The 27,161-nt window shown below is 47.7% G+C and overlaps 1 protein-coding gene across 3 annotated transcripts in view; it reads left to right on the top strand.

Annotated features, from left to right (window-relative positions):
- The window catches only part of EXD1 (exonuclease 3'-5' domain containing 1), a 1,277,614-nt gene that overhangs the window by 520,255 nt on the left and 730,198 nt on the right, over positions 1-27,161 (top strand). The window lies entirely within an intron of this gene.

Raw genomic sequence — 27,161 nt, 5'->3', positions numbered from 1 at the left:
CACGGAGACGGCTCGGGCCTTGGGAGTTTTCTAGCAACGACGGCTGCCCTTTCTGAACTCCGGATGCAAGCAAGGTGCCTCCAAAGGATTCAGCGGCGACTCCTCGACGTACCGCCAGGCGGTCCGCTCCTCGTCACAGGAGGCCTACAGAGAACGTGGCATCTCAGGAGGATCTTATCGTCGTCAAGGAGCCCAAGGCGGCAAGGCCGCTACCAAGCAGGACTGAACCGGCCGTAGCGTCGGGCCCCCACCTGAGCACCCCGGTGGGAGGCCAGCTGGCAAAGTTTGTGAGCGTGTCGGAGTCCATCTCCACCGACCGATGGGTGCTGGATGGCCTAGCCCGCGGGCACACGCTCGAGTTTCTAAAGAAGTGCCCCCGCATTCCACCCCTGGCCAGGAAGGAAAACCACGTCCCTCAACTGCTGCTGGAAGTAAGGGCGATGCTGAAGAAAGGTGCCATCAAGCTCGTCCCAAAGAGGCTGCGGGGCTTCCGGAGTGTACTCACGATACTTCCTCATAAGAAAGAAGACCGGCGGCTGGCGACCCATCCTGGACCTTCGTCGTTTAAACAAGTACATCAAGTCCCAGAAGTTCCGGATGGTCACCCTCCAGCACGTGCTGGGGCAGCTGGAGGAAGGCGACTTCGTATCGTCGCTGGACTTTAAGGATGCCTACTTCCACATCCCCATTCTAAAAGGACATTGAAAGTTTCTCAGATTCGTAGTCCAAGGGCGGCACTACCAGTTCAAGGTCCTTCCTTTCGGATTGAAGTCGGCGCCCAGTGTATTCACCAAGTGCCTAGCACCAGTGACGGCGCAGCTGCGTCTGCAGAGGATCCATGTCTACCCATACCTGGACGATTGGCTCAACTGAGCATGGACAAGAGAACTCGCTGTCGAGCACACAGCGAAGACCGTCCAACTGCTCACGGATCTGGGATTTTCCATCAACTTTGCGAAATCCCACTTCTGTCGCAAGTCGCGCACTGTTCCTGGGAGACAGGCTCGACACGTTTGTCGCGATTGGCCTCCCCGTCGGAGGAAAGGACGAAGGCCATCCTGGGCAAAGTGCAACGGCTGTCGACCATGGACGTGGCCAGGGTGAGGTCCATCAAGTCCCTTCTCTGCATGATGTCCTCGTGCATCTACCTCGTGCGCCTGTGCAGGCTGCGGATGCGTCCACTGCAACAGTTTCTCGACACCCGTTGGATGCAAGCAGCGGGCAGCTTCGAAAACAGGATCTCACTCAACAAGACCTTCCGCCAATCGATCCGGTGGTGGGGCACCCATACGCATCTGGCGGCGGGTATGGACTTCCAGACCCCGGCACATCAGGAGACGGTGACGACGGATGCCTCCCTGGAGGGATGGGGAGCGCACACTGGAGATCTCCACGCAAGAGGCCTTTGGCTCCCAGAGGAGAGGTCACTACACATCAACGTCCTGGAGCTCCGAGCCATGTTCTGGATCCTGAGGTCGTTCCTTCCGTCCCACAAGGGCAAAGTGGTGAGGATCTTCACCGACAACACCACCACGATGTTCTACATCCGGAAGCAGGGATGCACCAGATCCCCAGCCCTATCCAAGGAGGTCCAGGATCTGTGGCACTGGGCCATCGCCCAAGGGATGTTTCTGGTACCCTTCCACCTGGCAGGAATAAAGAACACCATTGCCGACACACTCAGCAGGGAGCTGCGCGCGTGCCGTGAGTGGGAACTGCGACAGTATCAATTGGATCTGCTGTTCCAACAATGGGGCAATCCCCAGATTGACCTATTCGCGACGGCGACGAACACAAGTGGCGGAGGTTTGCAGCAGGTTTCCCCAGCCGGGGAGCATGGGCGATGCCTTGTCATTCCTCTGGGACGGCCTGTACCTGTATGCGTTCCCGACGTTGCCGTTGCTGCTGCGACTCATCAACCAACTCAGACGGTCCCGGTGCAGGATGATCCTCGTCGCACTGGCGTGGCCGAGACAGGTCTGGTTCCCGGACCTTCTGGACATGTCAGCGTCCCCCCCAGTCAAACTGCCGACGGATCTCTTCGCCAGAGAAGGAGGTGCCATCCTCCACCACGACCCGGGGTTGCTGAACTTGCAGGCCTGGCTCCTGCAGCACTAGAGTTTGGAGGGTACGATATCCTGGCGGACTGCAAGGAGGTGCTTGCAAAGGCCAGGGTGTCCTCAACTCTCAAGTGCTATGGACACAAATGGAAGAGGTTTTCTGTCTGGTGCCCAGCACAGAAGATTAACTCTCTGCGGATTACGGCCCCTCAAGTGCTGCCGTATTTATTATCGCTGGCCAAAGCGGGGCTGGCCCATGCCTCCATCAAGATCCATCTGGCGGCTATCTCCCGCTATACCAGAACTCCGGGGCACTCATCCCTGTGGTCCCATCGCCTGGTGAAGGAGTTCATGAAGGGACTGTTCCGATCGTTCCAGCCGGTGAAGGCTCCCGCCCCGACGTAAGAGCTCAACGTAGTGCTGACCAGGCTCATGGGGCCGCCATTCAAGCCTCTGCATTCGGCAGCACTGAAGTTCCTGTTGTGGAAAACCATGTTTCTTGTGGCCATTACCTACGCACGACGATTGGGAGAGATCCAGGCCCTCTGCTGCAAGCCTACATACCTGACTTTCCATGAGATGAGGGTGGTGCTGAGGATGCACCCCTCCTTCATGCCCAAGGTGCCGTCGGACTTCCATCTCAACGAGCCCTTGGTGTTACCTATTTTCTTCCCGCCGCCTTCGTCGCCGGCCGAGAGGACTTTGCACTCGCTGGATGTAGCTAGTACGTGGACCGCACAAAGAGTTTTCGGAAGACATCACAGCTGTTTGTGAACTTTGGACCTGTGAACCAAGGCAAGGCCCTCTCGAAGGCTTCAATTTACAGATGGCTCTCCGGCTGCATCATGCATTGTCACCGGTTGGCAAACCAACCGTTGCCTGGCTATCCGAGAGCCCATTCGACCAGCGCGATCGCTGCTACCACGGCGTTCCTATCTGGTGTGCCCCTGCTGGACATCTTCAGGGCTGCTATGTGGAGGTCGACGCACACCTTCACGAGATTCTACTGCGTCGACCGGGATTCCAGGGAGGAGTTTGCCTGAAGGTGGGCCTGGTGAGGAGGTAAGAGATGCTTAATGCTGAGCCTTGCCACCTCCCTTGGTTGTGCATGTGTGTACTGCTATGTATTCTTGTATTCATGAGCATGTGAATCCATGCCAGACCCCATGCTGGAGAAGGAACAAGTTACTTACCTGTAACTGTTGTTCTCCAGCATGGGTCTGGCATGGATTCACATGCGAACCCTCCCTCCTACCCCTCTGTGGCTCTTCACTTGGTCCTACTGCCACTTTACGTGCTACCAAATCTGAGGATGGCTGCCAGAGGAGGGGCTTAAGTGGACAGCAGTCATTGGCTGGGGGCAGTATGACCCAGAGACCAGTGATTGGTTATTAGGAGAAAGACAGTTCAGAAACTGAAACTGATTTTTTCTTTACAGAGGATGCCCAGCCTGACGACGGGGAATATTCATGAGCATGTGAATCCATGCCAGACCCATGCTGGAGGACAACAGCTACAGGTAAGTAACTTGTTCTTAACATGTGTCCTAGTTTCATTCCTGACTCCTCACAGGTGGTATATCTTAAATGCTGTCGCTGTGCGGCAGAAACTTGCCTGTGGCTGTCTAGTGGGCATCTTCTGACTTATTTATTTACATTTTTAAAGCGCACAACTGCCCTCGGGCATTGTGGCGCCATTACATGAAGCTTACTTGGCATAGGTATAATATCAAGACGTAATGGGAGCTTGGTTACAGGCAGTGCTCATGTTTCAAGGTTACATGGGAACAGTGAGCATGGGTACAATTTGTTGGCACAGATAAATGGGGGGGTTACAGACATTATTCTCGTTTAAGGTAGCATTTTAGGTACAGATTTACTTGAATAGGATGGTTTTCAGTGCCTTTCTGAAGGCCATGAGTGATGCTTCAGATCTCAGTTTAGGTGGTAGTGAGTTCCAGGATTTTGGTGCTAAAACTTCGAAACTCGAGCCGCCGGCTTTAGTTCTGTTGAAATTCGGGACTGAGAGTTGGGTCTAAGTGTCTGCACTTGTTGTATTTGTTCAGTTAGATAGCTGGGAGCAGATTGGGATAAGCATCTATGGGTTATAGTGAGGGTCTTGAATAGGATGCGCTCTTTGACAGGGAGCCAGTGGGCATTTTGTCTTGCTAGGGATATGTGCTCCCTCCTGGGAATATTGAGGGCTGCTCTCAGTGCGTTGTTCTGTGTAATTTGTAGTCTGTTAATGTTTTTGGCAGAGGTGCCCAGTAGGAGGAAGTTACAATAGTCCAGTTTTGCATCTATGGTGGCCCTAGCGATGTTGAGGCAGTTTTCAGTGGACCGGTGAGGTTTTACCGCATTGATTATTTTAGTTGTCAGTGCAGCTGAGGAGGAGATATAGCTAACATGTCTATCCATGGACAGGGTAGAATCTAGGTATACTCCCAGAGTTTTTACCGCAGAGGAGACTGAGATTACAGTATTATCAATTTTGAAATTTCCGTAATTGCTGTCTAGTTTACTGAGGGTTTCTTTAGGTCCCACCAGTAAGATCTCGGTCTTGTCTCCATTGAGACAGAGGCCATTGGCTGTCATCCAGGCCTGGATGATAGCATATGTGTTTTGTAAGGTTTTTAGGTCTTGCTCGTAATCACCCGATAATTGGAGAAGAATTTGTGTATCGTCTGCATAATTGGTGAAAGTCATGCCAAATTCTTCTAGGTCGTTAAAGAGAGGTAGTGTGAATAGGTTGTAGAGCGTGGGGGAGGTGCAGGAGACTTGTGGTACTCTGCAGCTAATAGGGGAGGGGGTAGCTGATGCTTGGTCTGAAAAGACCCTCATAGCTCTGCCCTCCAAGAAGGCTGAAATCCATGTCGTGGCCTCCGTAGAGAAGTGCGCCGTGTTGGTGAGGTGTGTATTTAAGATTTTATGGTCGACTAGGTTGAACGCTGCCGACAGGTCGAGAAGTAGGAGCATGGCACATTTGCCCTTGTCCATATTTCTTAGGAGTTGTTTTTTTTAAGTCGAGCAGAGCAGACTCGGTGCCATGCTGCGGATGAAAACCAGACTGTCTCTTTCCTAGGATGTTGTATAATTCTACGTAGGCTTGTATCTGTAGATAAGCAGTCTTGGCCAACATTTTCAGCAGGAATGGCACAGTTGTAATTGGCCTGTAGTTAGGAGAATCTGGGTCTAGGGTAGGCTTTTTTAACAGTGGCCGAACCCATGGTTCCTTAAGAAAGGAGGGTACTGAGCCAGCTGCAAATGAGGCATTAATAAAGGCTGTGATGAACGGTGCTAGAGACTCAGCGCAGTCTTTGGTTATGTTTGCTGGACAGATGTCCCCTTTGCATAGTGAGGGTTTTATTTGCTTCATAATGAGTAGAACCTCAGGAATAGTTACCTTTCTAAAGCTGAATGGCTGAGGTGGGTTCCTGTCATTCTGGATAGGTGGCTTAGGCTTGGCAGCAGTCCCTGTCGTGTCGGAGGTCTTGGGTCGGTTGTCAAAATTATCTTTGATTTTTTTTTTTGGGAGTGGGTCAATTTTGTCGAGCATAGCCTTCTGGATGTCATTACGCCATTTCTCGTCCTTAACCGTTTGATGTTAGGACGTGGGAGGTGAGACTAGCTCATTGAAGATGGCGAATAGTTCTTTGGAGTGGGATTGGGCATTGTCGATTCTAGTGTTGTAGGCAGTGGCTTTGGATTTAGCTATGGCATTTTCATATTGTTTAGCAATAGCTAGGTAGGAGTCCCGTGTTGGAGCAGAGGGGCAGGATTGCCATTTGTTAAGAGCATGTCTTTTGAGTACTTTCAGGGCGAGTAAGTCTTGGTTGAACCAAGAGTTGGCGTGAGAGTGTTTTTTTAGCTTTTCTGTTCTCTAGTGGGGCAATTGTGTCAATCACATCTTTAACAGTAGCGTGTAAAGATCAACCAGATCTTTAAGCTTACTTGGGATGGGTGAAGCTAATGCTGAGGCTTCTAGGAGTGGGAGAAATCTCTCTTTAGTGAGTAGTTTTTTAGATCTGGCTAGGGCAGCTGGCATGGGAAGGTTTTACATGGGTGCTGCATTTGTTGGGATGTAGAAATGGATGAGATGGTGGTCGGTCCATGGTTGTGGGGTGTTAGAACTGATATCAACCCTACAGTTGTGGTCGACTAACCAGTCTAGTATGCAGCCTTTAGTGTGAGTGGCAGAGTCGACTTTCTGGATGAACTGTAGGTCCTGGAGAGCTTTAGCAAAGGCTTTACTGTGTTTGTCTTTTGTGTCATTGAATCCGAGATTAAAATCTCTTAGGAGTAAAGCTTTAGTGTTTAGTTTGAGGTTATTACCTATGAGGTGTAGAATGTTGGCTTGGAAGTCTAGAAGCGGGCATGGAGGCCGATAGGTGAGGTGCATTGTCATAGTGTCGTTGGGTGAGAAGGAGATCTTTACTTATAGGGCGTCAAAATTCTCAGAAGTTGTGGATTTGATTTGTCTAGCCGTAAGTGTATCTATCTTTGACTATCGGGGCCACCCCTCCACCTTTGTGTGTTAGGCTGTCTTGGCAGAAGATGATGTACCCGGGGGTAGGGGCTGGCATATGGCTGGTCCAGATGCTTCATGTAGCATGTTTCCGTGATGGCTAGAGCGTTTAGCTCCAGGTCAGAGATTAAGTCGTGGATTTCTGTGGCATGGGATTGCAGTGATCTAGCATTAATGAGAGCAAGTTGGATTTGGGTGGGCTTCTTTATACTGGGTTTAGGTTTGGCAATGTTGGTGGGGTTTGTGGTGGCAGGATCCTGGGTCTTTGTGGTAGTAATGTTTGCATGAGTTGGTGGGTAGTGTGTATGCACCGTGTGTTTGTGAATCTTGGTGTGCGCTGTGGATGTTCGGGCTCCTAATCTAGTGTTTCATAGGTGCACTTGTGGTATGTGTGATGTGGTTTGGGCAGTGGATTTGGGCCTGAAAGTAGCGTTAGTAGGTGGTATAGCTATGGAGTGGTGGTTATGGCGCTCATATGTGCTTAAGGCTGGCAGGAACGTGGTGGGAGGAATAGAGTCTGAGCAGGGAGGCCTGTTGGGTTGGTGCTTGGCCATGTTTAGTGTTGGAGTTGTGTCCGTAAAGGTAGGCCAGTCCATTAGGCGCAAAGGTCAGGGTGGATTAGGTGGATGGATTCCTGGCAACTTGTGTTAGTCCTGGGGGCAGTGGAACGCAGTGGTAGGAGGCCGTAGGCGACCATGAGGTGCTGGGAGCACGTAAAGCTAAGCAGTGGTTCTCTTTCAAGAGGTACTGTGAGTGAATTTACAGAGGTGCTATGGCATATTTAGATACTGTTGGGCACTGTACAATCAGAGCGTAGACAAAGTGTAGCAGAGTATCATTCTAGAAGCTGGTTAAGTACAGTAGGCAGTTATTAATATGGTTTGGCAATCTCTAGACATAAGGTGGGCACTTTGAGACATTTGCTGAGTAAATGCTATAGAATGGGATGACGAGTGCACATAGCTAGTCAAGAGTCCCCATGTAGCTAGGAACATAGTGCAGTTGGAGGGTGGAAGCACCTAGCATGGTGTTTAGAAAACAGCAGGTGTGTGTAGGGGATGCGTAGTGCCTAAGGCAACAGGAGTAACCAACGCTGAGGTAAGTCAGTGGAACACTATGCAAGTTCCAAATTTTGGTAGGGAATCAAGACATGATAGTCAAGGAAAGTAGCAAGCTGGATATAGTCTGAATTTCATAGATATAGGTGATAGCTGATATAAGGGAGCGAGGGCACATCCAAACGTTATGTCAACTGGCTGTGTTTAATCGTCAGTACCAAGGCATAACCAGTGGATAAATGCTGTCAATAGCAGACTGTTAGTATGGGGCGTGCGGGCACAGAGCACAACAGAGTCAGTATAGTGCAGACAACAGCCAAAGTTCGAAAAACGATGGAACGTGAAGGATCATAAACTGCTTACTGTGTGTTGTACCATGACACAGATTGACAATATACATAGTGCATGGTGGAAGTTAGTTTGTAGGTTGGCAAGTCAAGTGTATAACGTTTTTTTGCCTGGATGGGTCTTACCTGGCTCTGTGGTCCGGCCAAATGTGATTGGCGGTATGTTGGAACTGCAGCGGGCTGACGAAGGAAGGGGAAGAGAAGGTGCTGCAAGGCGAGAACATCAAATTATGCAGGGGTTTCTGGCGACGGTGACCCGAAGGCACTGCATAGGCGCAGACAGGTCCGTGCCTTATGTGCGGTGCCTTTGCTAGGGGTGCCGGCTCATGCCTTCCAGTGGGGCAGGCTGCTAGAAGTACGACGGCTGGGCCTATGAGCGGCGGCCTTCTTCAGATAAGGTTGCTAGGCAACCAGTAAACAAAAATCACGGCGGCCATTTCGGATGGCTCCTCGTGGATGGCTCGAAGGTTTCTCAGTGGAATTAGTCTATTCTGACCTAAAGCAGCAGGCAGCAACTCTTCTCTGGGTCAGAGCGTGATGCCAGCACAGGGTACTTGGTAATTTTGTTGAAATCATCTGGAAAGTGCTGTTGAGCGTTGCGCTTCTGTTCAGCTGATGGTGGTGTCGGGCTGGGCCTCCTGCCCACCATACAGTGCGAAGGGCTCCTACAAATGAAGCAGGCACACGCAGGTCTGTGCCTTAAGTGCAGTGTTTTTGGTGGGGGTGCCGGCTCACGCCTTCCGGCGGGGCAGGCTGCTAGAAGTACGACGGCTGGGCCTATGAGCTGCGGCCTTCTTCAGATAAGGTTGCTAGGCAACCTGTAAACAAAACTCACTGCGGCCATTTCGGATGGCTCCTCGTGGATGGCTCGAAGGTTTCTCCCTGGAATTATGCTGTTCTGACCTAAAACAGCACGCAGCATTGCACTGTGATTAATCTGATGACGCCATCACTCCTTTCTTGGCGGTAGCCTCTCCCCATGTGACTAGAAGAATGCAGCCGCTATTTGATTCTAAACCTGGGGGTGGTTACAGGAGGGAGAAGCACATGGGGGTAGGTAATGCTAGGGGGGAGTTAGATGCATCATCAGATGAGACATGGTGCCCACCTTTCCCTTGTAGGTTTACCCCCTCCATTCCGCAGGCCTTGATGATGTATTGTGCTGCTCCCCTTCAACTATCCATAAAACCCACTGGTATCACCTTCCAATACTCTACACATAAAACACCAAGAATTGCCTACAATTCCCATACATCTAGAAATACTGAGACTAGGAGGCTGAATAAGAGTAATGGAGATTACCAGGAACGAGAAGCACCAGATACTCTAGTGGTGGTGAGCATATGATAGATACTTGGATATTTAAAAGTTGTGCCCAGCATGAAGGAGGTAGACGCTGCTTGGGGGGAGTCCTGTGAACCTGAGAACACCAAGGGAAGGAAGGCGAGAGGGAAATCCGAGGAGGAGGTCTTCCTGGACACACTGCTCAAAGCAACCTTCTGGTAAAGGTCCAGTTTGTCTATGGCACAGGAATGATATCCCTGAGCGAGACGTAAGCAGCAAAGATGGTTGCCCCCATGCACCCAGAGGTGGGTGGGGAGTTGAACAAGAAACAGGTGGCTAGGACAGCTGCATCAGAATACCCGGACGTGGGTGGAGAACCGAGCAAGAAGCAAGCAGCAGAGAATCCGCCAACTGCAGAAGACACCCAAATGCTACCAACCGGATAGGAGGCAGCACCTCTCCCCAAGCATCGCACACCAGAGAAACGGGTACGTGGGTGGAGAGACTGGTGCTGAATGTCCGGGAGGTCACAGGAAACCCTGAGCAAATGAGTACCAGGTTGAGGGACCCTATGGGAGAAAATAAACCAAGTAAATCAAAACCAAGATTGGCAAAGAGGGGAGCCAAGTTGTTGTGAACGGAAATAGGCGGATATTGGGTTTTCAACCCACCACCAAGTACTTTTGTGAATTAAGTTTTCAATTGTGTAAAATACAATCAGATGAAAAGACCTGGCAGGAGAGTAAACCATTCAAAAGCAAGTCAGCAAGTGTGTGGAGTAAATCGCCTGAAAAGCCTTGGCAGGAATGTATAACAGGCAAAGTCAAGTTTGCAAGTGTGGAAAACCAATCACATAAAAATGTCCTGGTAGAGGAATACACCAGGCAAAGTCAAGTCTTAAAGCAAAGTTAAAGAAAGTGGAAAAGACCCTGGCAGGGGAATATATCGGGTATTTTACACGTTTGGAACTTACACCCAAGTTGGTTTTTGTGGACAAGTATTTTGTTGAACAAAGAGCCCTAAGCAAAATCCATGACCTTCGGAGTTTGAAGTGTCTTGAAGAGAAATGTGGGGAAAATTAGTTGGCCCTTGGAACTGTAAACTTTATCCTTCAAAGAAACCTGCGGAAGGGAATTATCCCTAGAACTGCGACCTTTGTGCATTGGGAACTTTTGTGTTGGAGTTATACATTTCTTTTGAACTTTAATGTTAGGCCACTTACAAGGCTAAAGACATTACCCTTTACATATGGTTTGTTTTGTTGAATGTGAGGGCGAGGATAGAATTTCAGACAAAGGACATTTTACTTTGGACACCTTGACAGTCCTTTAGTTTTGGTTGATGTCGAGAAACATCTCCTAAAGTAGGGATAGTGAGGCCTTTTCCAACCCCCTTTTATTCTAAATAAACATGTATAGCCAAATCTATGAACTCACTGTGTCTGCATCTCATTCCTAGCTACTCATGTATGGTAGCAGGAGTGGGATTGGGCTCAGTTGACACAAACTGGGGTACCCTCAGGTTTGAAAAACTTAGCAACCAAACCTCTGATCCGTCAATTGCTACAGAAAACTGTTAGGTTTGAATTGTGTAGTACACTTTTAGGTTTGAACTGTGTAGTACTAGGGGAGGATTAGTATAACCCAGAGACATAATTATAATCCCTACTGTCCTAGACCTAATACCTCCTCCAGGTACCTATGTTAGGGTAACCTCGAAGTCTGGTCTAGCTTGGCGTTATGTCCTAGATGTCTTATCAGGTGTCGTAGACTCTGACTATCGAGGCTTTGTGAAGGTCTTAAGTCAGAATAATGGGAAAGTGGCATACAAGATAAAGGCGGGAGAGAAAATAGCTCAGGGAATCCTAGAAAGAGATTTGTTTCCCAGAATGAAAGAAATTCATAAAGCCGATAATACTGAGAGAGGGGGATAAGACTGTGGGGAGGCCATCAAAGATTCCCAACCACCACCTGAGACAGTACCTCCAACAGCCCTGGGGGAGGAAGCTGAAATCATGCCTGACTTATCCTTTACCCAAAGGAGTGACCTATCGCTAGCAGAGGCTCTTCAACAGGTAGTGTCCGAGGAAGAAGGCAGATTGAAACTGAACCATTCTTTCTTGTATTATTAAGGGGTGGGTTGCTTTATAGAGGAAATTTTAGCGCTGGTGGTTCCCCTAGAAGCCAGCTCATGGTGCCCAAAAGTCACAAGAGAATGGTACTAGAGATTGAACTCTCCCATTTAACTGGGGGTCACTTAGGAACAACCAAAACCCAGGCACGAGTAATAGGTCGCTTCTATTGGCCGGGAGTCTATGCCGATGTGAAAAATGTTGCGCTTACATGTGCCCTATGTCAGAAGACCAGCTCCCAGATACCCCCTTCAGCCCCACTCCAACCTTTACCTATTATTGAGGTGCCTTTTTCCTGCATGGGTATGGACATAGTTGGACCCCTTGAACCAAACACGTTGGGTAACTTGATATATATTGGTAATCGCGAACTATGCCACTCAGAACCCAGAGGCCTTCCTATTACGGCCTTCCCATTACATAATAACACAACTCAACAAATCTTGAAATACCTGATTCCACTTTTTTCATGAGTTGGTTTCCTGATGGAAATCCTCACGGATCAAGGGACCACCTTCATGAGTTGGTTAATGGCAGATATGAAGGAGATCCTACATATTAGGACTCTTAGGACCTCTATTTACCACCCACAAACCGACGGGTTAGTGGAAAGTTTCATCAAAACCTTGAAAAATGTTTTCTGGAAATTGGTTGAAGCTGACAGTAAAAATAGGGATCCTATGATACCTTGGGCCCTTTTTCCCGGAGTCCGGGGATGTCCTTTTCATGTTAAAGGAATCCTGGGAGGAAAGGTAAGAGGCCCTTTTACCCCTGCCACAGACAGGCCAGCACTTAAGACATGGCTACAGTGAGGGCAATAGTTCAGGCCCACATGGTTAATGCACAGGAAAGCCAAAAGACCTCTCATGACAAGTAGGCGTTGCTTGGGTCTTTTGCCATTGGACAAAAGCTCCTTGTTCTCTTACCACCATCTGAGAACAAGATGTTATCCATATGGCATGGTCCGAAGTAATAGAACAAACAGGGCCATATAACTATTGAGTCTCTCAGATAAAATAAAGAGACCCATATTTATCATTTCAACCTTCTCGGGGAGTAGCGAGAGGATCCTGTTACAACCAAAACAGTGGTACTGACTAGTCTTTTAACTGACTAGTCTCTTAACCAAACACCCTGATCCCTTTCCACCTACCACAGACACAACAGGACCTACTGGAACAATTTTCCGATGTGTTTAAAAATGAACCATGGAGCATACAAGGGGTTTGTGATTACATCCATACACCCCTGGTGAAGGTTGTCCATTTAAAGCACTACAGAATTCTTAAAGCTAGACAAGGAATGGCCATAGAAGAGGTGGAGCAGATGTTGAACTCTGTTATTGAGCCGTCCCAGAGTCCTTGGTCCTCTCCGAAAGTACTTATTGCCAGGCTGGATCAATCGTGGAGGTTCTTCAGAAAGGTGAACGCGGTGTCCCAATTCGACAGTTATCCTATGCCACAGATGGAATATCTAAATGATTGATTGGGAAAAGCTGTTTTCCTCTCCTCGATTGATCTGTCAAAAGGATACTGTCAAGTACCTGTTAATCCAGAGGACAAGGAGAAAACAGCCTTCTCCACCCCTATTGGACTATTCCAGTTAAAAGTATTACCTTTTGAACTTCATGGGACCCCAGTGCGTTTCAAAGGTTAAAGGACCAAGTTCTCCGACCTTACTCCTCTTTCTGTGGAGCTTATATCAAGATATAATTTTTCACATTAGAACCTGTAAAGAACACCTCAAGCACTTATATCTAGTTGTTAGAGCCTTGAGGAAAGCCGGCCTCACTGCAAACCTCAAAACATGTCACTTGGCACAGTCAGCAATCAAGTATTTGGGATTATTCATGGAAAATGGGCTTGTCCAAACCCAAAGTGAAAAGGTAAAAAGGAGTGGTGCAGATTGGAGCAGTCTGGCAGTGGAGTCTGTTTACACCCTCTATTCGGAGTAGGCGGAGTACCTGCTTAAAACATAACCATTCGAGGGGATTGGGTCCTCCGACGTATTCCATATCTATGACAGGTAATGTTCACAGCTATGCTGCTTCGGAAAATCTTTGGCGTCTGCGTCCTGCATCGATGACGTTGATGCGCCATCCCCGAGGACCTCCTCCGACGGCTGACGTCACCCGATGTGATAAGTAGGACGCACAATGCCTATAGCCTCAGTTCCGTTTTTTCTGTGAACGTGTTCGCTTCGTGAATCTCGGTATGCCTCGACTCGTTGGAGTTGCTGTTTTCTATTCTTGGTTCGTTGAATCTGTTCGGTTGGTTGTGAAGACCTGTTTGTGGCGATGTCTTTCTCATCTTCGACCCCGCGTCCGGGCTTCAAGAACTGCGGGGACTGTGGGTCCAAGATGTCGGTCACGGATTTGCACGACGCCTGCCTCTGGTGCCTCGGGGAGGCCCACGATACGGACGACTGTGTCGACTGCCAGTCGCTCATTGCGAAGGCCTTGCGGGAACGCAAGAAGAAGCTGTCGGTAGGCCGGGTGTCTAAGCCCAGGAAGTCGAGGTCTGCGGGGCTTTCGACCGATGACTCGAGGGGTGACTCTCTGAGTTCTTGAGACTGCTCGGCCTCACGGCATCTTGCATTCTTCTGGTGCCAGAGGCTCATCTGCGGATGAGATCTTTGCAGTGGGCACTCAAGCTCCAGTGGTCTCAGTCCTCCGGCAGGCTGTCGGACCCTGTTCAGGCGCCACCCTCGGTAGCCCGGGACCTTCTGTGGTGGGCCGTCGAGGGCAATCTGATGAAGGGGGCCCCATTTTGGCTGCCCTGGCCGGAGGTGACGATCGTGATGGACGCATCCCTCACGGGATGGGGAGCTCATGCCAACGAGCTGACAGTCAGCAGTCGTTGATCTCCGTCTGAGTCCAGACTCCATATCAGTCTGTTGGAGCTGAGGGCCGTCAGGAAGAGTGTGCGCGGGAAGAGTGTCCTGATTCTGACGGACAACACGGTGGCCATGCACTACCTCAACAAAAAGGGGCGGGCAGGGTCACTTCCGCTGTGCAGGGAGGCGATGCAGCTCGAGTTCTGGGCCATCCAGCAGGAAGTTTCGATCTCGGCAGTTCATCTGGCCAGAGACGACAATGAGACGGCGGACGCTCTGAGCAGGCAGAGCACGATCTCTCACGAGTGGGAGCTGGCTCAGGAGATTCTCCTGGAGATCTTCGCCCTTTGGGGGACCCCTCAAGTGGATCTCTTCGCCTCCAGTGTCAACCGGAAGTGCGAAAGGTTTTGCTCGAGGGAATTTCCTCCAAAAGGAGCCTTAGGGGACGCGTTCTTGGTGGAGTGGTCATTCCCACTGCTGTACGCGTTTCCTCCAATCCCCGTCATCCCGCAAGTGTTGCAGAGGTTACGGAGGTTCGGTTCCCGGATGATCCTCATTGCTCCGGCGTGGGCCCGGAGGACGTGGTACCCGGACCTTCTAGACTTGTCCATCTGCCCTCCACGTCGTATTCCCTACCGAGACGATCTGCTCTCACGGGAGGGGGGGGTCAGGTTCTCCATCCAGAGGTCAGATCCTTCAAGCTTCACGCTTGGCTTCTGAAAGGTTGAGGTATAAGGATTGGGACCTCCTTGAAGACGTGATGGAGGTGTTGATCTCGGCCAGGCGGCCGGCAACAAAGTCTCTGTACCGTTGCCATTGGAGAAAGTTCTGCGACTGGTGCAGAATGTGGATCCTTTTGAATGCGACATTCCCATGGTTTTGTCTTTTTTGCTTTCTTTGGCCCACAGGGGCTTGCAAGTGGGGACCATTAAAGGTTACCTGGCGGCGCTGTCCATATTTAAGCGCTCGTCTGAAGAGTGTTCCTATTTTAAGATTCCTTTAATTTCGCAGTTTTTGAAAGGGCTCACTAATGTGTTCCCTCCATCACCTTTTTTGGTGCCAGGTTGGGATTTGAACCTTGTTCTTAAGTTTCTTATGGGTGCTCCATTTGAGCCTTTACATTCTTGCCCTTTGAGGCTGTTGACTCTGAAAACTGTGTTTTTGGTTGCGGTTACTTCCGCTCGCAGAGTGAGTGAACTACAGGCACTTTCAGTTAAGCCACCCTTCACTGTGTTTCACAAGGGCAGGGTTGTCCTTAGAGTTCGTCCTTCTTTTCTTCCGAAGGTGGTTTCGGATTTTCATTTGAGCCAGAAGGTGGTTCTTCCGGCGTTCTATCCTCTTCCACATCCTGGTAAGGAAGAGGAGAGGCTCCATAGGCTTGATCCTCGGAGAGCGTTGAGCTTTTATATTTCGCGCATGTCCCGGGTCAGAGTGGACGATCAACTTTTCATTGGTTACGCTGGGAAGCGTTTGGGACAAGCTGTGACGAAACAGACTTTGTCTCGTTGGATTATTTTAGCTATCTCCGAGTGTTACCGCTTGGCGGGTAAGTCCCTCTGGCTGGCTTGCGGGCCCATTCTACCAGAGGAGTGGCTGCGTCTACTGCCCTGCAGAGGGGAGTTCCTATTCGTCACATCTGGGCTTCAGTGCATACTTTTGTACGTCACTATTCCCTTGATTCTATCAGAGGGCAAGATCTGGCCTTTGGCAAGGCAGTTCTCTATTCCGCAATTTGATTGGGCATGCTAAATTTGTATTCTAAATTCTTTCCCACCTCCTTGCTTGGTACTGCTTTGGGAGTCTGTCATAGATATGGAATACGTCAGAGGACCCAATCCCCTCGAAGAACAAGTTACTTTCTTACCTGGTAACGTTCTTTCGATGGGATGGTCCGACGACGTATTCCATATCGCTCTCTCCCTGCCTTCCCCGCTGCAGAATTTCTTTTGCAATTGCACCTTGCGTTCCGCAAGGCCTTGTGTGTCTGACTGGCAGAAAACTGGTGGCACACGTTCTGGGAAAAACTATAACTGAGGCTATGGGCGTCGTGCGTCCTACTTATCACATCGGGTGACGTCGGCCGTCGGAGGAGGTCCTCGGGGACGGCGCATCGACGTCATCGACGCAGGACGCAGACGCCAAAGATTTTCCAAAGCAGCACAGCTGTGGACATTACCTGTCATAGATATGGAATACGTCGTCGGACCATCCCATCCAAAGAAGGTTACCAGGTAAGAAAGAAACTTGTTCTTCTCGCGGAGTGAGTCACAGAGTCGAGCAGAGTGGAGCAGTCTGGGCAGCTAGGGAAGTGTGAAGTGGTGACTGTTTCCATATGCTCGGATGTTAGAAAGCTGTTACCCGCCTGCGACTGCAATCAAGGTCCGGTAAGGTCTGTACCGTCTATGCAGTGTGGAAATTGTTAAACTGCTGGAATTAGTTGGGATCAGCTCTCCCATCATTTTCAGACGAGTGAGTCACGTTACAAGCACTTCTACCCTATTGCTGACTGGTGTGCTTCACTGGACTTTGTTATGCGCTATTTGACATTTGACATTTTTGAGGCGGAAGTGTGAATGAACCGGTGCAATAAGTCACCAAAGCGACCATGCACTCGTGGACAGGGCAGGAAACGTAAGTGCTTTCATCCACCGCAGAGCCCTGTACTCCACCTTTTGTATTCAGTGATGTAGTCTTTCCTAGAGGAACAACTACTATCGCTGGTGACTCGAGGGAGGACATTAATAACCCTTCAGTATTTTATGAATCCCCTGGGGTACCGGATGTAACTGGCATTATGGATACATCTCTAACTCCTACTCCGAAAACACCAAGGGGAGGGACCCTGAACCGGAAAAAAAACAACACTATCTAAATGAGGACGCAAGGATTCGTCACAGCCTGTTGCTTATGGAAGAAACGTCTATGGAAAGGCAAGAATCCTTCTGCCACCTTTATCAAGTTCAGATCAGATAAAGGAATGCAAGGATCATGGGGGCTCGGAGGAGGGCTCTAATCATCTGCAAAGAGTGATGAACGTGCAAGTACCAACAGTATGGCAAGATATCTCTGGATACGATGAGGACTACACTTTTTTCGAGGATGTATTTACATGCCCTAACTCTCCCGATTATGCGCAAAAAAGTTTCAGGAAGATCATCAAGCTCAAGGAGTACACACTTGTATAAACACAATTTCCAATAGCCTTGAGATCCAACATTCTGTCATAGCCGCAAGACATTGCAGATATAAAAACCTTAATGGAAGGCCAGAGATGTCTTAGGGATGCCTGCAACAAGTTTCATTTGACACCTATGTCAAGGAATAAAAACCCGATGATGATGAGAGCCTAATTGAAAGCAGGATGAAAATGGCATTGTTTAAAGACATGTCGCTTTCTAAACGGGTAGAACCAAATTCTACCCCTTAAAAAAACTTAGAAGATGCTGAACCAGTCTTGGATACACATGACTCTACCCCTACCCCCATTGAGACATTGAAGGCTAGAGAGATAAGCCCACAGAGATCTGTTTCCACGTCCTCCTCGGGTACAGAACCCTTACGTGGGCCAGCATACTATCAAAACAGGACACCTAGAGTTTATCAACAGAGGGTTCCTTTGCTGGAAAATATACAGACTATCATGTCAAGTTTGACAGTGGCATTAAACCCTTTCATCAAACTATATGAGTCCATGAATGAGACAATTAAAGATCAAGCTACTTTATTGGCAATGGCTAATGCGAAGTTGATATTCCTAGAGTCCTTCACGGAAGCATTCAGAGGCGGACTGGATAAAGAAGACGAAATATCTCAATGGCAGGGGAGGCTGTTTGATCTTGCAAGAGGGGAGGGTAATGAGAAAAAACATTCTGACTGCTATCTTTGAGACCCTGAATCGTGCAAGAGAGGCACAGGAAAATACTCAGACGATAAAAGAAAGTCCAATAGCTATCTCTTCCCGGAATGACCTTAGGCAACCTCAGCAATTACCAGCTAGACCCTTGGATGTGGCTGTTGGAATGAGAAAGGATCAATCACAGAAAGATATTGTGGTGGAAAAGAGGGCTTACCCCACAAAAATCCCCTCTATAAGTTTGCCTCAGCTAGGGCTAAATCAACACTTAGGCCTTAATTCACAGAAGCATTTTATAATGGGAAAACCCCATTGGAAAATGCTCTATGAATTAGGTGCTTAGTGTGTAATGATTGTTCCTTAAATACTCAGTTTATAGAGACTGCCGAGAACAACACACAAAACGAAGTAGAATAAAACAATGGGAGAGGGGACTGTGAATGAACCAGCCAAAAGGTTAAATCACAAGACCACCTGCTCCAAGCCCTTTGTGGTCTTTGCGAAATCAAAGACGAAAGAATTTATGAAAAAGGTATTGTACAGAAAAAGTAAACAAATCTGCAAAACATGAAGAAACCAAAATCTAATTCTCGAGGGCGTTCATGCGTAAGCTGACAACTTCACTGGTGGAAAAACCAAAGCAGTCAAGACCGATGAAGGCAAAGCACCCGCTCACTGTTCAAAGAGAGGAGCTGAGCTCTGATTTAACCACTGACCTAGATAATGAAGAGGTGATGATGGATGAGGAGATGCTTCGCTGTCTGGATCTTTCAACCGACTCAGATGAGATCATTAATGAAGAGTAGGCACCTGATGAGAAAACCTATGGCGATGAACCGCAGAATCAATCCCCCTCCAGAGAAAACATCCTCCCAACATTTGTCCTAGAAACCAAGTTGAAGGTGAATTGGACCATAACATCTGTATTAAAAATCGAGTTGATCGCACATTGGATGTGCTAGATTTTTGTGCATTGGAGTAAAGATGAAAAAGGTTGATACATAAAAAAATCTTAAATGTTGTTGGATGGGGGAAAAAAGCCTTCACCCCGACAAGAAATAAATCTGAAAGGAAACTTTACGAAATCTAGGAGTCCTGGTGAAAATCCTACCTTGGTAGTCTCAATAGAAAGGTTAATCCCTACCAAGGATGGCCTAATCCTAAATCGGGAAAATATTCTGAGGCTTCTACATTGTTAAGGAACATCAAATCAGAAGATCTAAAAATAATCCAATTTGTGAATAAAAACCACTACATGGACTGGCTGATCCTTCAACTCCATTCTAATCTGGTGTGAAATGTTTTGCTAGAATCGATGGGAGATCTGCTCCCATTTGGATTCGAGATTTTGGAAAAAAAACAATTTATTGGGCCACCGGGAGATGAAGCACCTGGGCCTCGCCATCCTGAAAAAACAAAATGGACAGTGGAATTGAAATCACACAAGGGTAAAGCTTACTCTGAGTCGCCTTTGACTATTCAGAGTGCCAGATGTAAAGATTCACTACCTCCATCAAGGGATACAGAGTTTCCATCAATAAAAATCAATATGGATTGCTCAACACAAGGAGAAAGGATGATAAAGATCGGCCATGACCGGAAATTGCTTTGAGAAGAGCAATCACGATTGGTCATGGCTGGCAGGGGCATGAGCTCAAAGGAATGAGAATTATCATTTAAAGAAAGAGGACTTGAAACCCCTCCTGTGGGGCTCCTGGAACACAAGGGGCCACAAATACCTTTTCCACATGGAGGGTGTGGATCTCACAAAGTATGGTGTTCTTTGTCTGCAGGAGACTTGGCTCTGTATTTCTCCCATCTGTAATAGTTTTGAGGTCAGTTGCAAAAAAAATATATTGGGACGCCAGTCTTCGGGACTACTCACCATGGTAAAGCTGGGTAGAGGAATACAAATATTGGAAACACTAAGTCCAAACCCGTATGTCCAAGTGGTTACTATGATCTGGGAACGAGCGGGGGGTGTAGCTAATGTGTCTCTAGTGGTATTTCACCTATACTGACACCCAGTGTATATGAATGATGCTTTGTTTGTCAATATGATTGTCATTGATAGACAAGGTTTATATGAAAGATCCTAATCCCCATATTATAACCTGTGGTGATATTAATTTAAGGTGCTTTGATGATAGGGGTATGATATTACGATCAAAGAGTCTGGAGAAAATGGCCTTGTTGTGGACAAATAAACAAAGAGTGTGATATTTTAATGTGAATGGCCAAACTAGAGGAGTTATACCGGCCAAGAACACATGGTCTAGGAGCAACCAACACTCTTGCTTAGACTACTTCTACATATCCCGTGATATAAACAAATGGGTCTTTACATTAGTTGTATTTCTATTGGGAAATAGTGACCATCAGCTCTGGGAGCTTAAATGGAACCAGAGTGGAATCTCTGATGTAAAAATGAAAGTAGAGAATGTACAGGTTAATCAAGGTGGCAATAGGCTCAGAATCTGTCCTGGGGAGTTGCTTGCTGTTGTGGAGGGGTTGAAAAAACTGGCATTGGTAAGGTGGGCCACCTTGAATTATTAAGGAATATTGTTGCAGTTCCAAACAAAACATATTCTGGGCCCTGGATATGGGGCAAAGAGACTCCATCATTATAGTAAAGAACTGGTATTGTTCAGATCTGAGAAGATTTAATCGGATATAGACTAACGATAGATACCAGCTGATAAAGAAAAAAGGAAACCGCAATATCGAAATATCAAAATTGGTTGCTGTCATCTAGGGCCCTTTGGGTGCAACACGATATTGAAGAAATATTGAAAGCAATAGCAAAAAAAAACCACGAGGGACCTTTGGTCCATATTCAACAACAATGAGGTATATCGAACGGCAAGTATGATGCCTGCTGTAGTGTCGAAGGCCAAGTGGGTTGAGCACTTCTCCCAGCTCTTTGCAAAAAGGTTGTCGTCAGATGCAGACTCCAATTGGCTTAGACACTTTGGACAGGTTTTGGTGAAAGTGGGTGATAATAAATCTCCTAAAATGAATGATCAAGCTTTGAAATGGGCCACTGAATTAAATAAAGATGATATTGTGGATCTGATAAATTAACTGAATACATCATAGGCAGCGGGCCCGGATGGCCTAAATAATAATATACTCAAACAAAACCTAGCATTGTGGGCAGAATTGTCTCCTTCTGTTCAACCAAATTCTGGAGTGCAGGGTTGTGCCTGAACCTGGAAATCTGCCCTGATTATCCTGGTGTTCAAGAAGGGCGTTAGGGAAGATCCAAAAAAGATAGACCGATCACCCTTTTGGACAACCTGGTAAAGATCTTTGCCTCTATTCTGCTTAATTGGGCAAGGCATGCTGGGTGTCTGCATCCGAGGCAGACTGGATTTGTTAGGGAAGTAGGAACTAGCCTCAACCTTTTTCTGTTGAATGCACTAAAAACAACGTTCAAAGCAACATCTAGCCTGTATTTAGCGTTCATTGACCTTCAGCATGCCTTTGATTGTGTCAACAAGGAAAGGCTGTGGGGTATATTAATATCCTGGGGATGGCCGAGAGATCTTATAGGGGCAATCATGGCTCTGTACTCGAATAAGAGCGTGCAGCTCAGCCTGTCCACTCAGGGCCTGCTCTTGGAACCATTAAAATATACAGAGGATTCAAACGGGGATGATCCTTGGCCCCAGCTTTATTTAATCTTTATTTAGCAGACATTGAGGAGGGGCAGGGCACTATGCAGGCCTTTCTACCCAGAATATATAAACAACCAGTCCCTTGGATCTTTTATGCAGATGGCATTGTTATCCTAGATCAGATGCAAATAGGTCTACAGCGGAGACTGAATGAACTGAGAAATTACGTTGAATCGAATGGTCTTAAAATAAATGTAAAAAATAATGATCCTTGAACCTAAAAGACGGAAAATGAGCATGGAATTCAAATGGAGGGTGGGCAAAGCATCTTTGGAATGTGTGCGCTCAGTTCCTATTTAGGTGTTTGTCTGAATCGTAGCTCAATTGAAAAGCAATGGAAGGAGAATATCAGACTGAAATGTAAAAGATTAACGACTCAGGGGGTAATATTACATAAAAGGTTTGGGAAATTCTCTGTAGTCCTAGTTTGTACCTTCTTTAGACAGAAGGTTGTGTCTATCCTAATATGTGGTGCTGAGACCATGCGGTTTTGGTCCAGCCAATTCTGGGCGATTTATAGAGGGTTACGATTGGAAAGAGTCCTTCGACTCCCCCAACCCCTTCCGAATGCTATGATCAGATTTGAGCTGGGGATCCAGTCGATGAGATAGGTGGAAGATTCTGGCATTCTATAGGAAATGCATTGACATAGAATCCCCCTCCCCATTCGAAATACTAAAAAATGATCCTATCCAACGTGTAGATGGTTACCTGGACCTTGCGATATATGGCTAGAGGAATTGGATCTTTTTGAAGAAGTCCTGTTGAGGAATCTGCGGAAAGTCAAAAAACAAATAATGCATTGAGATTGGATCGATACGCTAACTCAAAGATCAAAATACAAGTTAGCCCTGAATTGGGGACTAGAGGTTTGAGGAGTTAATTGGCTGCCAGTGTACCTGACTTAATTCCCCTGCCCATGGTATTTCTAAGAAGGATGCTGGGTGATGTGAGAAACCTGAAGGTGTCTTACCCGCTAGTCCCCGGGGATCTGTCATCCAGGTGGCCAGGACATGGCCATCGCTTTTGGATCCAGTTCCTGGGGGTGGACCAGTGCAGGAGGATCACCTGGGTGACGGGTCTTCGGGACACCAGATGGTGAGACATAGTATCCCCTTCCCTGTAACACCTTTACCCCATCCTACCAGGTAGAATATTTAGGGATTCAACCCGCCACCCCTCTTTTCTGACACTTTCCCACAGGCAACTCCCTGCAAGCAAAAACGGACCAACACCTGAGCCATATACCTGACATGTTCCAATACAATGGTCAGGCAGAGTCAGGCAATTACTGATCATTACACACACCTAAATTCCATCACCCTTCCGCACACAGATAAAAAGCGGAGCACGAACGCATACTCTGAGTGAGGCAAAGCACACGAGGAGGCAGACGTTCCAAAATGGCAGTTTAATACAAGGCAGAAGATGTCAAGACCGAAGAGAAATGCAAGCAGCGAAGTACCCTTGACCTTATCACCAAAGGACTGCATCTTTCATGAGCATTCAAGAATAGGAAACATAAGACCTGGAATTAAAGCTGAAGAATCTTGCATTGTGTGTCAGCGGTACCCGGGGCTCTCCCACGTCGACAGTCAAGGCGGGGAGAAGCGTTTGCCACCGTGGTACTGTCCTTGACTCCTACCCCAAAACTGCAACAGTGAAGTCAGCACAGCCGATGAGTTCGGGAGACTGATACCACACCGGGCTGTGTGGAAACCAATATTGCAAGCAGCAACATTGTTTCACAAAGATTATTAAAACAGCGGATGGGTGAATGAACTTTGAAGGTAAGATACAATACCGTAGACAGAGTGGTCTGGCAACACGCTGCTGCTCATTGAAAATTCTGTTAGGTATTCAAACGAAAGGGTGTGAACGTTAAAAGAAAGAGAATTGTGAAATCGAAGTGATCCTGCAACGGGTCAAGTCAAACCCTGTGCACATTCCAAAGTCTTCGATACTAGATGTGAAATTGACATTGGTCTGAGCCCGGCTGAGGGAGACTAATTGTGTTGAAGGGATCTGAGCCCGGCTGAGGGGGATCCGGGGTGAACCGTGAGTCACCCGGTAAAGAATAACCTACGAACATTGTAGGATAAAGTGAAAGGTGTAAGACAGGCTCGAGCCTAGCAGAGGGAAGCCTGTACAGAACTTTGTGCTAAAAGGATCTGAGCCTGGCTGAGGGGCATCTTGGGTGAATAGTGAATCACCTGATGAATACTTGTGAAAATCTAAAGAAGAAAATAACTTGTTGTTTATTTGGTTGCATCAGGCCCTTTGAATAAAGAGACTTTGAGAAGCAACAAGACTTAAGCTCTGAATGCCCTAATGATTGAACTGTGACCTCGTGCTAAGGGACCCAGAGACTGTTCTACACTCGAGAGAACCGCCTTGTCCAGTGGTGGAAACGTAGGGAACGGAGGCCAATGTCCTGAACCCCTGACATATCATTTTGAACACTTCCTTCTTTACAAACATTATTCCCCGCACTATTTGTATTTAGAGGTAAGGATTGGCAATAGTTTTATTTTAGTATAGGCCCTTTTGTTTTGGCAAGACACTACCAGGACTGCGTTATTATTTGATGATCGGAACTTGCTCCGATCTGTAGGTTTAGGATTAGATAGGCGTTTATCATACCAATTTTGAAGTTCAATAAACACCCTTGAACTGTGGTCACTTGTGTCTGTCTTACTATTTATGCCATGCCTTCCTTAGTGACCTTAGACCAGATTGTCGATTCTGTGGCCAGATATCCCTGACCGAGTCGGTTGAGCGTCTGATTCTAGAATTCTAATCTTTGAATGTGTTGAGGACGAAATATATGTGCAATATTACTAAAGGATGTCAATCACTATCACCAAAGGCGTGGTCACTATGATTTTAATAGGTGAGAATAAATCAACCATTATAGAGGTGATGAAGTTTATGGAAGAGGTGCTGCAGCTCTCTCACGGAGAGGGAGATTGGCTGGGAGAGCAGCGTCAACTGCATTGGGTAAAATAAGTAGACACTGGAAACATTCTGGTCTTGGTCTTGTGTGCACTGTACTACTTACTCTGGTCTCTTGGTGGTTGGTTGTTTGTAAAAGGATGTTATGTTATTGGATTTTGATTAATGAAGGTTGAAATTGAAAATTGTTCCTTTTTCTTTGACTGTAATAAATTAATGTAAATGGTTTTTTAAGTTTGTATTTTGTATGAAAGGTTTGTTTTTATTTAATTGCATTGTGAAAGTATCTAAATTTGCATTTAGAAACCTAGGCCTTTCTCCCACTTTACAGGACTCTTAGACCGAAGTGTGTTTCTATTTAATTGCATTGTGAAAGTATCTAAATTACATTTAGAAACCTAGGTCTTTCTCCCACTATACAGGACTCTTAGACCTAGGTGTGCTGTACTCCGTTGTTAAACTACATCGTGAAAGTAGTGCTGTCTTTGGTTTTTAGTCTTCTTAGCAAAGCATTCACCTAGCAAACTGTTCTACTACTGTCTGAGCCCTTGTAATTTTTTCAATTGTCTACTATGGTTTTGTCTCTCCCTGTCTGGTCTGCTTGCACCCTACCCTGCGTCCTCCCCTAGTGTTTCCCCTGCCCCTTTCCCTCCCTTCCTCTTCTCTCCACCCCCTACCTACTCCATGGTGCTCTCTGTCTCACCTATCTTTTCTAACTGCTTCTCTATCGACTATCCAGCTCTTCTCACTAAATCTGGTAAGAAGCAGTTTAAAAAGGACATCCTGGTCTCCAACCCAGGCCTCCCTATCGCTGACACCTATACCAGTGCTTCCTCTAGGCAAACCCTCACCAACATCCTTGTTGTAGTTCCCTCGCCAGACCTATGGACTCTTCATATGGTCTCTGTGCTTTCTCCTTTCTCTTCTTCTCCCATTAATGGTGGCACCCGGTGGGAGGCCCTCCTGTCCTCCTTCGACTCCTCTAAGGTCATCATTAATGTTTACCTGAACTGTACCATCTCGGTCCAAGGTCCTCGGGCCAATCTTCTCCTCTTTGATAGACGCTTCCTGCGCCTCATCAATTTCCTTCTCCTGCTGTCCCCTCTTTTCTCTCCACGGCTTCCTTGCCTCCCCCTGCTGTCTCCTCCTTGGCTACCTTGCCCTCTCCTCCTTCCTCTTCTGCCCTCCCTCAGTCTTCTTCTACACCTCTGCAGGGTGTACATCTGATTTGTACCTCTCCCCAGAAGTCTTTCAAGGACAGTAACCTTCTCCAAATTGCCACTCTAAACTCTCGCTCAGCTATCGAACACTCCTCCGACATCTGCCACCTCCTGAATAACTTGACCTTGATGTCCTCGGTCTCACTGAGACATGGTTCACGGCCAGATCTGTCATGAGCTTTGACACTCTCCTCCCTGACTGCTCAAGATCCTCTCTGCACCCAAGTCCAACTGTTCCGGAGGGGATGCAGCCCTGATCTTCCCCTGGTGGATTCCTGCCTCTGTCATTCCTATGCAGGCCTACTCCTCTTTCGAATGCCTTGTCTGCAGGCTCTCTCTCTCTCTCTCTCTCCTAACCGTTCCCTCACTGTGGCTACCATCTATCGGCCACCTGGTCAGATCTCCTCCTTCCTCTCTGAGTGAGCGGTCCTCTCCACTTCCATCCTGGTCTCGACCACTCAACAACTCCTTCTTGGAGACTTTAACATCCACCTGGATGCTTCCAGTGCTTTCTCTGGACTCTTTCGCGACCTCTGAGACTCTCTCTCACTCTCTATCCTCCCCTCCGGGCTCACTCACTCTGTAGGGCATACTCATGAGGTTCTGATCTCTACAGACCTTCCCCTTTCTATCCCTCTCACTACTCCTCTCTCCTGGAGTGATCAGTTTCTCTTTTCCTCTCAGCTCACTCGCTCCACCCACTCAGGCCAAGCCAACTCCAGCACTGCCACCTACCTTCTCAGTTATCCAACCCATGAAGCGTGTGTCAGTTGAGGCTTTTCACTGCCACTTTCTCACCCCCTCTCATCTCTGACTGTCTGTCTGCGATCCAGGAGTGGTGTGCCGCCAATGATCTCTGCCTTAATGCCAGTAAGACCGAGATTCTCCTCATCGGCAAACCTGCTCCCTCCTTTCCTTTCATTCTCTGGCCGGCCTCTCTTGGCCCTCTTCCTGCTCCCACCTGTGAGGCTAAAAACTTTGAGGTCATCTTCGACTCCACACTCTTTCTATCCTCACATCACTGAGGTCTCTAAGAAGTCACACTACCAGCTGCACCTCCTCAGAGGTATGCTTCCTTTCCTCTCCTTCCTCCAGAAGAAGCTCACTCTCTCCAGAGATCTGGTTCTCTCTAGGCTGGACTACTGCAACAGCCTCTTTCTAAATCTGCCTGCTTCTACTCTCTGCCCTCTGCAACACATCCAGAACAGGACTGC

This window comes from Ambystoma mexicanum, chromosome 14, assembly GCF_040938575.1.
Source record: "Ambystoma mexicanum isolate Mex_15411 chromosome 14, UKY_AmexF1_1, whole genome shotgun sequence".
Classification (NCBI taxonomy): Eukaryota; Metazoa; Chordata; class Amphibia; order Caudata; family Ambystomatidae; genus Ambystoma; species Ambystoma mexicanum.
The sequence above is the reverse complement of the archived record's forward strand: the minus strand, read 5'-3'. Positions and strand labels throughout refer to the sequence as shown.